We start from the raw sequence: 16,180 nt of genomic DNA, 5'->3' as shown, positions 1-16,180 counted from the left end.
GGTTCATATGAAGTAGTGGAGTTAAGGTTCCTAATTGAATTAGGGTTTTGGGGTTACACATGAAATGATGAGTTCCTAGTTTTCTACCATATGGAACTAGGGTTTCTTAATCACCATATAGTTCTATGATTAATAACTTCAATTTAAAGTTGAAGTTATTAAAAATTTGGGAATAAAAATAATATTGAATTTGGTATTTTATTATTTTAAATAATTAACAATTAGGTAATTATTAATTAGGGTTTAATTCTCACTAATAAAGATTTAACAATTAACAAATAAAGAAAATTAGTTTTAATGTTTTCTTTATTTATTTACTGGTTTTTATTTACTTTTGGGAATTTTTACTATTTATTGAATTTTAATTGATTTTAAAATTAAAATTAAAGGTTTAAATAATAAGTATTAAATAATGGAATTTTTATTAAAAATAAAAATTCCATTTTATATTTTTATTGGATAGAGTTTTCTTTTCTAAGAATTTTAATATCTGATTTACATTTTTCTGACTTAAATTGAATTTTCTAGATTTATTTGAAGTTGCAGTAATTTACTGGATTTAAATTTAAACAGAAAAGAACTACAGCTACACGGACAGGACACCCACACAGTCCCTGACTGGTGGGCCGTGTCCACGTTGGCGACCACGTGGTGCCGACGTGGCAACCAAACGCCTCACCGGCGGCCAGATGTGGTCGCCGCCGGCGATTCCAGGTTCCCGCAGGCTCGGGCGTATGCTCAATCAAGAGAGGATGACTAGGCGGGCCTAATAGTGGTGGCGCCGCTCCCTAACGGTCACCGGAGCGTGCTCGCCGGCGAGGTACTGCGGCGGCGGACACGGTCACACGGCGAGAGGCAAGCTACGGGCGATGAATTAACGCAATAGGGAGTCCAGGAGGTGCGTGAGCTCACCGTGGTTGTGTTGAGCTAGACGGCACGACCGGAGGTGGTCTCAATCGATGGTGATCGTCGGTTTGCTGGCGGTGACCGGCGAAAGGGAACGAGCTCCCACCGGCGACTGGGGGCTTCTCGACTCGATTCCTTGTGTAGGAGTAACGAGTCGACGACGGTGGTCACAGTGGTGGTCACGGCTTGACCTGGGGAGGTCTCCATCGCCGGCGGTTCGAGTTGGCCGGAGGTTAGGGTTTCGGCAAGGGAGAGAAATTAAGCAGGGAAGAAGAAGAACTCGAGGTTGGTTCTGTGCGGGGCTTTTATACGGCGCTGTGGAGGTCGCCACGCCATGCTGCCGAGGAAGCAGAGGACGCCAGCGCGAGGAGAAGCAGAGCACGTTGTCGTGCTGTCCTCCATGCCGAAGGAGAGGATGAGGACGATCCCCCTCTCGTTGATATTTCAACGAAGGGGTATGGGCTGTTGTTGGGCTGGTGTTTGGGTCGATGCTGCTAGGCTTCTAGTGGGCTGCTCGGCCAGGTAAGGTCCAGGTGAGGCCCTTCTTCTTTTTCTCTTTTTCTGTTTTCATTTTCTGTTTTATAATTCAATTTCAATTGCTTTTCTATGTTGCAGGTATTTCTTAATTAAATAATACAAGGAATAGTGCAATGGTTATTACACCATTCACCCAATTGAAGAAAGCATTTTATATTTGCTTAATAATTCACATATATGGGCTTATTTAATATAGTAAGTAAACATGAGTTGGTGTTCTCATTTTAATTTCTTTTTCTGTATGAATCAAATCTATTTGGAGTTAATAGAGTTGATAATCTCAACTCAAAGTATTTCAGAGTTAGTTATTAGGAGTTGGTTTCTATTTGAGAGGTTAGTTGTTCACATATGATTTTATGTGAGCATTAATGCTATTAAGGTTTTATGATTTCTATTACAACCCCCCTTGTAAATTAACACTATAATTATCATTAAAAGGCTCTAGGGTAGGTATTGTTCCCACATGGTTGTTCTTGGTTACCAAGATAAATAGTTGATCACTACACATATGGTTTTAACCATATAGTGTAGCACAAGGTTTTTCTTATGTTCAAGAATTGAAGCATAAGATTTGATTAATGTGCAATACTAGGGTTCTAATGTTATTTACCTAATGGCATATGGTTTGGAATCTCAATTATGGCCTAGTTTTTAGTTGTGATCACCCAAGTGATATACAATCTAGGTTGAGATATAATTCTAGGTTGTAGAAATGAGATGACACCATATTGCATGTGCTAGGGTTTAATCTCCCCTAACCAAGGTAATATGGTTAGTTGCTTTATAACTTATGTGCTTCTCTAATTACTAAAGATTTGAGAATTGGTTTTATCTTCTACCAATTAACTTCTATTATTATCCTCAATTTATCATTAAAGTATCTACATTGGTAATAATTATTTTTATAGTTAACTTTGGTCAAATGGATTGTTGGTTTCTCACCATATAAAGCATGGAGTTTTACTCTAAGGTTTTCTTAGGTTCTTTAATTTATGAAACATAGATATGGTAAGATTCTTCTTATGATCACCAAGTGGTTCATAATTAAAGGTTGGGATATAAGTCTAGGATTGCTTACTAGTGATCTCCCAGTAATTTCATGTGGGAATGAGATCTACTTATCCAATTAGGGTTTATTCTCAATACCTTAAGTTCTTAGGGTTTAGGATCATCACTGGATTAATAATGATCAAGGTTTGGCTTCCTAAGGGTCTCTCATTAAATGGGTTCTCACTTCCATGATCAAGTATTGTCTTGATCAGCTAAGGTATAGTACTTATACCTTACTTTCTTGGATGGGACTACTATGGTTGCCTCTAAAGTTTATATCCCAGGAGAATGCCTGAGATATTATGTTAGAGTTCTACTTAATCAATGATGATATACTCATCTGGTATATGGATAGTTCTCTCCCTTATATTCAAGTGTTGCCCCAACTACTTGTGTGTAACACCATAGCTTGAGTTCTCTTTCATAGGAATATTTATTCTAAGGTTTATGGTGTACTCCTAATATTTATTTAGGTAGCTAAGCTAAGGATTCAATTGTCTAACTTAGTTGGATTAGTCCAATCCTTATTTCCCTAATTCATGGATATAGTCTTATTCCACTTGGTACTTGGTTATCTCATCACTCCAAGATGAAATGGTTTACCTCCTAATACTATAGTTCAAAGGTTGTCCTTTATTCTTAAATAGGTAAACTAGAATTGGTATGAATGGTCTCTCTCATTTAGGAAGAACTATAATGCTAACTTAAGTTGATTCTCCAAAGATAATGATGTGGTCACCAATACCTATGGTTAACAGAAATGGGTTCTCTCTCTAAGGATTGTCTTGATTAACATCCTAGGTTTTCTCCAAAGATGATGATTTGATTACATGGATGTATATCCAAGGTTTAACTCAAGGTTTGTTAATGCTTCTCTAATAATTATAGTAGAACTCTCACCTCTCTAGGTTTGGTGCTTAACTATTTGGAATAGAGAAGAATATTTATTTCTAGAGTTGATCTCCTTGTCATGTTTCCAAGATTGAATTAAAATGAATACCATGAGGTTCATGGTAGGATCATGGTTTGGTTTAAGACATGGAAAAGATAAGTGAAGAATAGTTTCTCCAATTATTGTTGCTTGATTTCCAATTGAATGAATGTTCATATGTTATGGCAAGGAATATCATGTTGTGATCTTAATAAGATCAAGTAATTGATCCTTGAGTAAAGTGTTGTTGTGTTGATTATTAGTTCCATTTGATCTAACCCCTTAGATCAAATCATCTCTACCCAAAACAAGGTTTTAACAAAGTCACATTAAGGTTTATAGCGCTTGACTTGATGAGCTACTTCAATTCCACCAAGGTCAAGTGAAACTTCAGTTACTGTGACTGTTTTACTTTAAAGCGCGAAAATTCCCCAGATTTTCTATGCATGAATGCAATGCACACATCTATTTCCTCTATTTTTGTAACCCCATTACCTGGGATATTACAGTCTCTACCCCTTAAACTAAACTTCGTCCTCGAAGTTTGATATCTCTCACGTTTCGGAGTGTGGATCTGTCTTGTGTGCACTACATCTTTTCTCAAACTCCTTGATGATCTCACTGGATATAATTGAATATATTCCTTGTCCAGATTCTTCCTGGAATCCATTAGGGTTTGTCTCTGAACATTAGTTTCTAACTCCAGTTCTATGATTTTCTTCCGGGAATCTAATAATACCTGTCTCTGAACCATGGCTCTTACTTTGATTCATTGTTTTCTTCCAACTATTATAATCTTGTTTCCTTTCTCATTGAATATTCAATGATTAGGACTTCTTCTCGTCCCGACAAGTCTTAATTGAGGACTAATTGGATAACAATCTCCTATTTGAAAAAATAGGTCTTTGTTTTCCCTTACTACCAAAAGTGCAGTAATGGTACTTGGTAAGGCACTTACCATGGAAATGGTTGTGATGGTTTATTTCCCTAGGAATGGATTTGACTCATTTAGTCCATCCAATCAGAGTTTATAATTGATACCTATAACTATTTTGGGTTATTTAGGTTCCATGAAAGGAATCATTCTATTAGTCTTTAGGTTTGGTATAATCAATATCCTTCGGTCTTTGGCCTTCTCAAGCTGTATTTGGTCTCCGATATTTCCTTTATCCAACTTCCTTAGCCTTAATTTACTTGGGCTATCATACTTCGGAGTAAATATTACTCACTTTCTCAAGTTACAGTCCACTTCTTACTTCCTCGAAGTATAAACCTCGGCTTTTGGTCTGACATCCTTCTGAAAGTAATGTCCAACAATCTTATGAAAATAAGATCGAACTTCCTCTCAGTTCAGACCTTCTGTTTCTATCTAACTTAAAGTATTGAGTCATTGTACATCCAACTCAATCTTTACTCTACCCCTTAGAGTTTACTTATGTTCTTCGACTCCTTTTTATTCCAACCATTGGATTGATGGTTAGAATATTAATCTAGGTGTAGCTTGTGGTTTATATTCATCTAAGGTCTTGTGAAGAATCCTTGTGGTGTGTCCACTCAATTGTGGACATCCAATGTGAAGAAAACAGAATTACCCTTGATGACATACTTAATCATGACTAATTATTTTCCTTTGGTAGATAACTCTTTTTTGTGACCCATGATTGTGATTATATTGTGAAACAATCATCATATTTCTATATTTGTCTAGCCCCCGAGTGTTTCGGTGGCTATTTGCTGTATTTGTATATTGCGAGGTTTTGAACCAAGGCATTTATTTAGTATGTATTTATGGCGAATATCAGCCCCCGAGCTTCTTTATTGAGTACTATTTTTTATTGACTCACGAGGTATTTTAATACCAAGGCAAGGCTTTTCTTTTTTGAGGAACTATATTGAAATTCGTCGGGTCAGAGACTTTGAGCATGTCGATAAAGAAAAGTTATATTGACACTATCTTTATTATATTGCAGCACCGCGAGCCCGCCTCATTAAAAACCTTTCCCGGCCCCACTCGGTGCCCCGAAAAAGGAAAAGAGTGCGTCTGAAAACTCGCGGGCGTTTCAGTACATTGAAGTTTTACAAGGACTATATTTCAGCTCTAGGCGTAGAACCGCCTGAGTTGCGCCACGTTCCAGGGGTTTTGCTCCTCCACCCCAGTCTTCTTGTCCTTTATCCTGTATGCTCCTCCTCCGATTACTTCCGTGACAATGTAGGGGCCTAGCCATGGTGACTCGAGTTTTTCATGACTTTTTTGCGTGAGCCGAAAAACTAGGTCTCCCACCTGAAAGGATCTTGGCCGCAAACGTCGACTGTGGTAATTCTTCAAGTCCTGTTGGTATTTGGTTACCCGAGACAGTACTTCATCTCTAGCTTCATCAAGTGCATCGACATCATCTTCTAGCGCTTTTCTCGACACCTCTTCATCATATTCTACGACTCGTGGAGAGTCATGCTCTATCTCGATTGGTACTACTGCGTCTGCTCCATGAACCAAGAAGAACGGAGTTTCCTGTGTTGCTGTGTTTGGTGTTGTTCGTATGCTCCATAATAAACTGGGCAGCTCCTCTGGCCAGGTGTGTCGAGCTTTCTCCAGTGGCGCTAATAAGCGTTTCTTAATGCCGTTGCAGATGATTCCATTAGCTTTCTCGACTTGGCCGTTGGTCTGCGGGTGCGCAACTGACGCAAAGTGTAACTTTATACCCACTTCTTCGCAATAATCTTTAAACTCGTGGGATGTGAAGTTACTGCCATTGTCTGTGACAATGCTGTGGGGCACTCCAAATCTGAAGACGAGGCCTTTTATGAATTTTACTGCAGATGCTCCGTCTGGTGAATTTATCGGCTTCGCTTCTATCCACTTTGTAAATTTGTCGACAGCTACTAGCATGTACTCCTTTCCTCCTGGCCAGGATTTGTGTAACTTGCCCACCATATCGAGTCCCCATTGGGCAAAAGGCCACGACAATGGTATTGGTGTTAGTTCTGCTGCTGGAGAGTGAGGTTTTGCGGCAAACCTTTGACACGCGTCACAAGTTCTTACTATTTCCTTGGCGTCCTCGATTGCTGTCAACCAGTAGAATCCTGCCCGAAATACCTTGGCTGCAATAGCTCGACTACTTGCGTGGTGGCCACATACTCCTTCGTGTACATCCTTCAGAATTATTCTTCCTTCTTCGGGTGTAACACACCTTTGCAGGACGCCTGAAATACTTCGCTTGTACAATTCTCCTTTGACCACCGTGAAAGCTTTGGAGCGTCGAATTACTCGCCTTGCCTCAACTGGATCATCGGGTATTTCTTTCCTGAGGATGTACAATATGTACATCTGCATCCATGGTATCTGTATCACCATGACCAGGTCCTGATCTTCTTCTTCCTCTTGCTCTTCCTTGGTAGCCCCCGAGGGTTTCTTTTCCTTCTTTTTTGATTTTGTCAATTTTGTAGATCTCTCAGTTATCTCTTCCCAAAATACACCTGGCGGAACTGCAAGGCATTGCGACCATATGTTTGCAAGAACGTCGGCTTCGTCGTTGCTCAATCTACTAATATGATTTACTTCGCATCCATCAAACAACTTTTCGAGCTCGTTGTACACTTCCTTGTATGCCATCATGCTATCGTTGACTGCGTCACATTGGTTCATGACTTGCTGAGCTACCAATTGTGAGTCGCCAAAGATTTTTAATCGAGTTGCACCGCAAGCTTTCGCCATCTTCATCCCGTGTATGAGAGCTTCATATTCTGCTTCATTGTTAGATGCGTTAGGGAACGTCATCCGAAGGATGTACTTCAACTTGTCGCCTTCAGGTGATATGAGTACTACTCCTGCGCCAGCTCCTTCTAGTCTTTTGGACCCATCAAAGTTCATGGTCCAGGTCCTCGACAAGTCTGGAGGTCCTGTGTTTTGCAATTCCATCCACTCTGCGATGAAGTCCGGCAGAACTTGCGACTTGATTGCTTTTCTTTTCTCATACGTGATGTCCCGAGGGGAAAGTTCTATTCCCCAAAGGGAGACACGACCCGTAGCTTCTGGATTGTTTAGTATATTTGACAAGGGAGCTTCATTGACCACTATGATCGGGTGTGCCGAAAAATAGTGGCGCAATTTTCGTGCTGTTGTGAACACTCCATATGCTAGCTTTTGGTACTGGGGGTACCTTTGTTTTGAGGGCGATAAAACTTCGCTGACGAAGTATACTGGCCTCTGCACGCCGTGGAGTTTTCCTTCTTCCTCCCTTTCGACAACTAGCACCGTGCTCACCACTTGGGGTGTGGCTGCGATATACAGCAGGAGAGGTTCCTTTTCCTTCGGCGCCACCAAAATTGGTGGTGTCGAGATTGTGCGCTTCAAATCCTCGAAAGCTCTGTCGGCCTCTTCGTTCCACTGGAATTTATCTCCTTGCTTTATCAGAGCGTAGAATGGTAACGCTTTTTCTCCCAGCCTGGCGACGAATCTGCTCAAAGCTGCGACTCGTCCAGTGAGCTGTTGTATTTCTTTCAACTTTGTTGGCTTTCTCATTGTTACGATAGCTTGTATTTTATCGGGATTTGCTTCGATCCCTCTTGCTGAGACTAGAAACCTCAGAAGTTCTCCTGCTGGGACGCCAAAAGAACACTTCGTCGGGTTCAACTTCAGGCAGAATTTGTCGAGGTTGTCAAAAGTTTCCTTGAGATCCTCGATCAGTGTTGTCCCCTTTTTTGACGTTATGACAACATCGTCGATGTACACTTGCACGTTTTTCCCAATCTGTGTCGCCAAACACTTCTGCATCATCCTCTGATATGTTGCTCCCGCATTTTTTAGACCAAAGGGCATTGTTCTGTAGCAAAACACGCCGTAAGGTGTAATAAACGCGGTCTTTACTTCATCTTCTTCTTTTAATCTGATCTGGTTATAACCAGAATATGCGTCCAGGAACGAAAGACGTTCACATCCAGCCATGGAGTCGATAATTTGATCGATCCTCGGGAGGGGAAAGTGATCCTTTGGACAATGTTTATTGAGACACGTAAAGTCGACGCACATGCGAAGGACCTTAGTGTTTTTCTTCGGCACCAACACAGGATTTGCTACCCATGTGGCTTCCGTGAATATCTCTTTGATAAAACCAGCTTCTCGTAGTCGATTGATTTCTGACAGCATAGCTTTGCGGTTTGGTTCCGAAAAACGCCGCAAAGGTTGTTTGATTGGTCTTGCTATTGGATCCAAGTTTAGGTGGTGCTCGGCAAGTTCCCTGGGTACTCCTGGCATGTCAGCTGGACACCATGCGAAGATTTTCCAGTTCTCACGGAGGAACTCGACGAGCGTGCTTTCCTATGCGATATCCATGTCGTTTGCGATAGATGTCGTCTTTTTCGGGTCTGTCGGGTGAATCTGCACCTCCTTAGAATTTTTCTCAGTATTGAAAGTTGATTCTTTATTTGGCCTTCCAACGTCTGGCAGCACATCGTAGTCAGTCATACTTTTTGACGCCAAATATTCAGCTTGCATCCCGAAAGTTTCTGATAGCCGGTGAAAATCCTTATCACACTTATCGGCTAAGGCAAAGCTTCCTTTGACTGTGATTGGTCCCTTTGGTCCAGGCAACCTCCACAAAGAGGTATGTATAGTGTGGCACCGCCATAAATCTAGCATATGCTGGTCGTCCCAACAGAGCGTGGTATTGCGACGGAAAATCCACGACTTCAAATTCCAGCCTCTCGATTCTATAATTTTCTCGGGTCCCAAACTGAACGTCGAGATTGATCTTCCCCAATGGATAACTTGGTTTCTCCGGTGTGATGCCGTGGAACCTTGTGTCTGTTGGTTTCAAGTTTGCTAAGGATATGTTCATCTTCCTCAATGTATCTGCATACATAAGGTTTAGGCTGCTGCCGCCGTCTATGAACACTCGAGAGACATCAAATCCCGCGATAACTGCTGGCAGAATAAGTGCTGACTGCCCTGGTCGAGGAACTTGCTACGGATGATCTGCTATGGTGAAGCCAATATCTTGTCCTGACCAATTAAGATACTCAACTGTTGGTGGAGGCATTTTTTCTGCCATAAACACCTGTCGTGAGATTACTTTCTGAGCTCTATTGGACGGCCTTCCCTTCTGAATCATCGACACCGCTCCGTTGGAGTTAGGATCAACATAAGGTGGTGGTGGAGGTGCTGCCGCTATTCTGAGCTGATGCCGATTGTCGTCTGTAATCGCGGGAGGAGGTGGCAAGTGAATCTCGCTTCTGGGTTCTCGAGGATTTCTCTGTGTTGCCCGCGCGTTAGCGTTCTCTGCATACCGCAGCATTGCCTGAAAATTTCGACAGTCTTTCTGCAGATGCCCTGACTGTCTTTTACCGTTGCTGTCGAGGAAAAAGTGCATTTGACACGGTCCATTCATCATCTCTTCAGGGGACACGAAAGGCCTTGGGAACCTAGGCCCGCTATTTTGCCTGTTGTTGCGAGAATCATCCCTGTTATCACCTCGCTGTTCACTGCTTCTCTGATAATCATCTCTGTTACTTCCTCCTGTGTTTGCCCGAAAGCCTGCCGAAATTTGCCCTGGAGCGTCATAGTTCGGGTACTGCCGAGGAAATCGTCGCCTCGGTTGATAGTTTCGACCACGGTCCTCCTCTGGCGACCTGTGCCGTTTGTTGTGGACAGCGTCTTCTCCGTCTGCCCATCTGTTTGCTATCTCCATTAACGCAGATACTGTCTTTGGATTGGTCCTTCCCAAGTCCTCGACAAAATCTCCACGCCTGATTCCTGCGACAAACGCATCTATTGCTCTCTCGTCAGATATATTTTCTGCCGAGTTTTTGATGATATTCCACCTTTGGATGTACTTTCTCATTGGCTCGTCTGGCTTTTGTCGACATGCTCTCAACTCCTCTAACGACGCAGGTTTTTTGCACGTGGATCTAAAGTTCTTGACGAACACATCCTCGAAACTTTCCCAGCTGTCGATAGATCCTGGAGTGAGTTTCTTTATCCAAGATCGTGCGGCTCCACTCAAATGCACCTGGATGCTTTGCATAGCTGTTGCCCTGGTTCCTCCTGTGAGCTTCACTGTCTCGAGATAATCAACTAGCCAATCCTCTGGATCTTGAAGGCCGTCGAACTTCTTGAAGTTGTCGGGTAACTTGAATCCTGAGGGGACTCGAGTTTTTCGGACTCTCCTCGTGAAGCATGGTAAGCCGCACATATCTTTGTCGTTGAGCTCCGGAGATTGCCGATGATCCCTTCTACTTTGCCGCGCTCTGTCGACCCTTGCTTGTGCTGCTGTGTCTCTTGCTCCACTTGGTCCTTCAGGTGCTGCCGCTGCTGCTGCTGCAGGTCGTGGACTATTTTGCCTTGCCGCTCCTTCGGGAGGCGTTGATACAAACGCTATCCCCATAGCTCCAACTCCTGCTACCGCCATATTGTATAGTGTTTCCCTGATCACCTGGAGGTGGTTTAGATGCAAGGATAAAAGCATGTGTCGCCATATACCCAGCCTCTGGTGTCTTAGGGATGATGTTTCCTCTTGTATCTATCGACATGAAAGACATGTCGAGGTTTTGGACCAAGTGCTCTCTTTCTGCTTCGGGTATATGTTGCAACCTTGATCTTGCTCTGTTCCGCGCCTCCCTGTGGCTATCACCCGAAGTTCTAGATTGTCGACTTAGATCTGCCCTCCTCCTGTTAGATGCAGAAGCTGCCTCCTTTCTTCTGTTTAACTTAGCTGTCTGTTTTTCCAATTCTCTCGCAGCTCGTGCGAGCCTATATTGATATGCTTGCAATTCCTCTGGTGTGGCTGTGGTGGCCATTGGTTCTGAACCGTTCATAGCTCTCGTGGCTCTGTCCCATGCTGCTTGCGAAAGCTGAACTCTGTCTCGCGGCTGCGGTCCGACGTATTTATTGCCCAGGCCTTGTCGCAGATTGGAGGGATCGACGTATGGATTTCCCAGATCGTCGAAAGCCTCAGATGTTTCCTCTTGATCTTCAATGGCATAAATCTGATGATACTTTGTACTCAGATCTATGTTGGGTTTGGTGACATCATCGTTGAGATTGATGAAGACCTTGCCCACTGTGATAGATTTGTCGATGAAGTCATAACTGTCGACATCGCTTGAGCCATCGCTTATATATGAGTCCGCAGATGACTCAAACGACATGTCGTTGAAGATCGTGGCGAGTTTCTCTCTTGCTCTGGTGCTGACGTAGCGTGTCGACGAAGTTTCTTCTTCTCCTGACTCGGTTGACGATGTATAGCTTGAAAAATCGGAGTCGACCGCCGACGATCCCGACGAAATCGGAATCTCGACACGATACGATCCCTCCTTCTCGACGCGAAAGTGAAACCTTCTAAACGTCATCTCCATGGGCTCCGCCAGATACGCATATGCATCCAAACGGGAGGGTGGGTGAGGAACAAAATCGACAAGACCAGCAGCGATCTGTTTTCCTCGATCCATTGTGTTGCTTGCGGTTGACGATGTCGAAGATCTTGAACGTGCCATCGAGATCAGATCCTTACGCCTCTAGTTCCCACAGACGGCGCCAATTGACAAGGTATCAACTTGTCAATGCCTATGGATTGTAGGCTAGGGTTTAGTTGGAAGTAGAGGGCAAGTAGATCTCGAAGGTTTCAGCCGAAAAGTACTCGACGATTATGAGAACTAGGGTTTGCAACAATGATTCGATTGCCTCTTCGTCCCTCGACTCCCCCTTTATATAGGAGGCGGAGCCGAGGGTTTCGTTTTGCACAAGTTACAGAGTCCGGGACGGTTTCTAACTCATCCCGCCAGATTTACAAATAACACTTCCTATTACAACTCTAACTTTCCTTAATATATCTTGGGCTCCCGAATCTTCTTATTCTTCGGGTATTGGGCCTTCATTAAACCCCGGGTACTATCTTCGGCAGGCCCATTTGGGATGCCTATGTCATATAGTGAGATTTAATTGGGCATTACGACAAAGTACATAGACCGCTATCCAGCATGCATCTATGCCTAAAAAGTCCACCTTCAGGTTATCATCCGAACCCCTTCCAGTATTAAGTTGCAAACAACAGACAATTGCATTAAGTATGGTGCGTAATGTAATCAATAACTACATCCTCGGACATAGCATCAATGTTTTATCCCTAGTGGCAACAGCACATCCACAACCTTAGAACTTTATGTCACTGTCCCAGATTTAATGGAGGCATGAACCCACTATCGAGCATAAATACTCCCTCTTGGAGTTAAGAGTAAAAACTTGGCCAGAGCCTCTACTAATAACGGAGAGCATGCAAGATCATAAACAACACATAGGTAATAGATTGATAATCAACATAACATAGTATTCTCTATCCATCGGATCCCAACAAACACAACATATAGCATTACAGATAGATGATCTTGATCATGTTAGGCAGCTCACAAGACCCGACAATGAAGCATAATGAGGAGAAGACAACCATCTAGCTACTGCTATGGACCCATAGTCCAGGGGTGAACTACTCACTCATCACTCCGGAGGCGACCATGGCGGTGAAGAGTCCTCCGGGAGATGATTCCCCTCTCCGGCAGGGTGCCGGAGGCGATCTCCTGAATCCCTCGAGATGGGATTGGCGGCGGCGGCGTCTCTGGAAGGTTTTCCGTATCGTGGCTCTCGGTACTGGGGGTTTCGCGACGAAGACTATATGTAGGCGGAAGGGCAGGTCAAGAGGCGTCACGGGGGCCCCACACGCTAGGGCCGCGCCGCCCTAGTGTGGCGGCGCCCCGTGGCCCCACTTCATCTTCCCTTCGGTCTTCTGGAAGCTTCGTGTGAAAATAGGCCTCTGGGCGTTGATTTCGTCCAATTCCGAGAATATTTCCTTACTAGGATTTCTGAAACCAAAAACAGCAGAAAACAGCAACTGGCTCTTCGGTATCTCGTTAATAGGTTAGTGCCGGAAAATGCATAAATATGACATAAAGTATGCATAAAACATGTAGATATCATCAATAATGTGGCATGGAACATAAAAAATTATCGATACGTCGGAGACGTATCAGCATCCCCAAGCTTAGTTTCTGCTCGTCCCGAGCAGGTAAACGATAACAAAGATAATTTCTGGAGGGACATGCCATCATAATCTTGATCATACTATTGTAAGCATATGTAATGAATGCAGCGATCAAAACAATGTAAATGACATGAGTAAACAAATGAATCATATAGCAAAGACTTTTGATGAATAGTACTTCAAGACAAGCATCAATAAGTCTTGCATAAGAGTTAACTCATAAAGCAATAATTTCATAGTATAGGTATCGAAGCAACACAAAGGAAGATTAAGTTTCAGCGGTTGCTTTCAACTTGTAACATGTATATCTCATGGATATTGTCAATGTAAAGTAATATAACAAGTGCAATATGCAAGTATGTAGGAATCAATGCACAGTTCACACAAGTGTTTGCTTCTTGAGGTGGAGAGAGATAGGTGAACTGACTCAACATAAAAGTAAAAGAATGGCCCTTCGCAGAGGGAAGCATTGATTGCTATATTTGTGCTAGAGCTTTGATTTTGAAAACAAGAAACAATTTTGTCAACGGTAGTATAAAGCATATGTGTTATGTAAATTATATCTTACAAGTTGCAAGCCTCATGCATAGTATACTAATAGTGCCCGCACCTTGTCCTAATTAGCTCGGATTACCTGGATTATCATTGCAATGCATATGTTTTAACCAAGTATCACAAAGGGGTACCTCTATGCCGCCTGTACAAAGGTCTAAGGAGAAAGCTCGCATCGGATTTCTCGCCATTGATTATTCTCAACTTAGACATCCATACCGGGACAACATAGACAACAAATAATGGACTCCTCTTTTATGCATAAGCATTCAACAACAATTAATTTTCTCATATGAGATTGAGGATATTTGTCCAAAACTGAAACTTCCACCATGGATCATGGCTTTAGTTAGCGGCCCAATGTTCTTCTCTAACATTATGCATGCTCTAACCATTCTAGCGGTAAATCTCCCTTACTTCAGACAAGACGGACATGCATAGCAACTCACATGATATTCAACAAAGAGTAGTTGATGGCGTCCCCAGGAACATGGTTATCGCACAACAAGCAACTTAATAAGAGATAAAGTGCATAAGTACATATTCAATGCCACAATAGTTTTTAGGCTATTTGTCGCATGAGTTATATATTGTAAAGGTGAAGGATGGAAATTTTAAAGGTAGCACTCAAGCAATTTACTTTGGAATGGCGGAGAAATACCATGTAGTAGGTAGGTATGGTGGACACAAATGCCATAGTGGTTGGCTCAAGGATTTGGATGCATGAGAAGTATTCCCCCTCGATACAAGGTTTAGGCTAGCAAGGTTATTTGAAACAAACACAAGGATGAACCGGTGCAGCAAAACTCACATAAAAGACATATTGTAAAAATTATATGACTCTACACCGTCTTCCTTGTTGTTCAAACTCAATACTAGAAATTATCTAGACCTCAGAGAGACCAATTATGCAAACCAAATTTTAGCAAGCTCTATGTATTTCTTCATTAATAGGTGCAAAGTATATGATGCAAGAGCTTAAACATGAGCACAACAATTGCCAAGTATCACATTATCCAAGACATTTTAGCAATTACTACATGTATCATTTTCCGATTCCAACCATATAACAATTTAACGAAGAAGATTCTTCCGCCATGAATATTATGAGTAAAGCCTAAGGACATATTTGTCCATATGCAACAGCGGAGCGTGTCTCTCTCCCACACAAAGAATGCTAGGATCCATTTTATTCAAACAAAACAAAAACAAAAACAAACCGACGCTCCAAGCAAAGTACATAAGATGTGATGGAATAAAAATATAGTTTCACTAGAGAAACCTGATAATGTTGTCGATGAAGAAGGGGATGCCTTGGGCATCCCCAAGCTTAGAAGCTTGAGTCTTCTTGATATATGCAGGGGTGAACCACCGGGGCATCCCCAAGCTTAGAGCTTTCACTCTCCTTGATCATATTGTATCATCTCCCTCTCTTGATCCTTGAAAACTTCCTCCACACCAAACTCAAAACAACTCATTAGAGGGTTAGTGCACAATCAAAACTTACATGTTCAGAGGTGACATAATCATTCTTAACACTTCTGGACATTGCACAAAGCTACTGAAAGTCAATGGAATCGAAAAATCCATCAAGCATAGCAAAACAGGCAATGCGAAATAAAAGGCAGAATCTGTCAAAACAGAACAGTTCGTAAAGATGAATTTTATTGAGGCACCAGACTTGCTCAAATGAAAATTCTCAAATTGAATGAAAGTTGCGTACATATCTGAGGATCACTCACGTAAATTGGCATAATTTTCTGAGTTACCTACAGAGAATTTGGCCCAGATTCATGACAGCAAAGAAATCTGTTTCTGCGCAGTAATCCAAATCTAGTATGAACCTTACTATCAACGACTTTACTTGGCACAACAATGCACAAAACTAAGATAAGGAGAGGTTGCTACAGTAGTAAAAACTTCCAAGACTCAAATATAAAATAAAAGTGCTGTAGTAAAAACATGGGTTGTCTCCCATAAGCGCTTTTCTTTAACGCCTTTCAGCTAGGCGCAGAAAGTATATATCAAGTATTATCAAGAGACGAAGCATCAACATCATAATTTTCACAATTTGTCCCATTGGGGATCTTAGATGCTCCCTTATCTATAGTGGTTTTAAGAGCTTTATCAATTTTAGGCCTATAATAGCTTTTTGGTTTAGGCACCTTAGAGACATACA

The sequence above is a fragment of the Lolium perenne genome, chromosome 5 (genome assembly GCF_019359855.2).
Source record: "Lolium perenne isolate Kyuss_39 chromosome 5, Kyuss_2.0, whole genome shotgun sequence".
Taxonomy (NCBI): domain Eukaryota; kingdom Viridiplantae; phylum Streptophyta; class Magnoliopsida; order Poales; family Poaceae; genus Lolium; species Lolium perenne.
The sequence above is the reverse complement of the archived record's forward strand: the minus strand, read 5'-3'. Positions refer to the sequence as shown.